The following is a 1370-nucleotide window of genomic DNA, read 5'->3' as shown; positions in this document are numbered from 1 at the left end:
TCTCTACAACTGGACATCTGAGACTGTAACCCCAATATACTTAGGACCATCCTCTAAGCTTTACCTGTTACAACTCAAACAAAAATTTCCAAAGCCACTCCCCTGAGGAGAACACATCAGTCACATGAACCCTAGAGGAGGAGAGAGTTCATCCACATCCAAATCATGGAATTCTACCTATAACCCCCTAAAGATGATACCATTTTCAATTTTCAAAAGAAATCACATTTAAAAAAATTATAAGTAGCATAAAATAATTGTAGCTTTAAGAAGAGGAAAATCATAGAAAATGAGACTGAATATGTGATGTCAGAATTTATATTATAAGAACATAAAGAGAAGAATTCATGAAAGAAATTGAAGAACAAGAATGTGTTTCATGTGTGTAATTCTGCCTTTCCTTAAGACCCATTTCATATGGAAAAGTTAACAAAAAAGTAAGTTTGTACTTAGAGATCTTAATGATAAAAGTAATTAGTGAGGTTAGGATGTGGTGGTATCTGGAGATGTAATTCAGAGAGTCTATTTCTTTTCTTTTTTGACAGTCTATTTCTTTTATTGTTAATGTTTAAATGAAAAGTATGTATTGCAAATACTACTTCACTCTCAATAGCTTAACAAAAATTTAATGGAAAATATTTGTCTACGCAGACATAAGAAAATAATGCCACCTCAAAATATACAAGTGGTACTATAAGTAGCTAGTGCTACTGTGATAGTTGTAGTAATTACTTTTCTAGCTAGTCAGTTCTATGAAACTTAGGAGAGTTGAAAATATTTGTATACTCTCATATATAGAGTCAAGGTGGAGAATGGGAGGATTGTCATCAATGGGAAGGCTGCCGCCTTCTTCTAGGAGCAAGATCCTGCCAATATCAAAAGGAATGATGCTGGTGCCAAGTATGTTGTGAAGTCTACTGGTGTCTTCACCAGTAAAGATGGCTGGAGCCCACTTGAAAGATGTTGCAGATAGTATCATCATCTCTGCCCTTTCTGCTGATGCCCTCATGGTTGTGATGGTTATAGACCATAAGAAGTATGAAAACTGAGTCAATATTGTCAGCAATTCTTTCTGTACCACCAAGTGCCTAGCCCCTCTGGCCAAGATCATCCATGACAACTTTGGCATTGTGGAAGAACTCATGACAGTAGTCAATGCCATGAATGCCATCCAGAAAATGGTGAAGCAGGCAACCAAGAACCCACTAAAGGACATCCCAGGCTATAATGAGGACCAGATTTTCACCTGCCACTTTAACAGTGATACTGAATCTTCCATCTTTGACACCTTTGTAAAGGCCATTTCTTGGTATGATAATAAATACAGCTACAGCAGCAGGGCAGTGGACCTCATGGCTAATATGGCCTCT

General features: G+C 37.1%; 1 pseudogene; it reads right to left on the bottom strand.

Annotated features, from left to right (window-relative positions):
• LOC114686416 overlaps window positions 1-1009 on the bottom strand; it is a 4448-nt pseudogene extending 3439 nt beyond the window's left edge.
• Between the last annotated feature and the right edge of the window lie 361 nt (window positions 1010-1370).

This window comes from Peromyscus leucopus, chromosome 1 (assembly GCF_004664715.2).
Source record: "Peromyscus leucopus breed LL Stock chromosome 1, UCI_PerLeu_2.1, whole genome shotgun sequence".
NCBI lineage: Eukaryota > Metazoa > Chordata > Mammalia > Rodentia > Cricetidae > Peromyscus > Peromyscus leucopus.
This window is presented reverse-complemented; position numbering and strand designations above follow the sequence as displayed.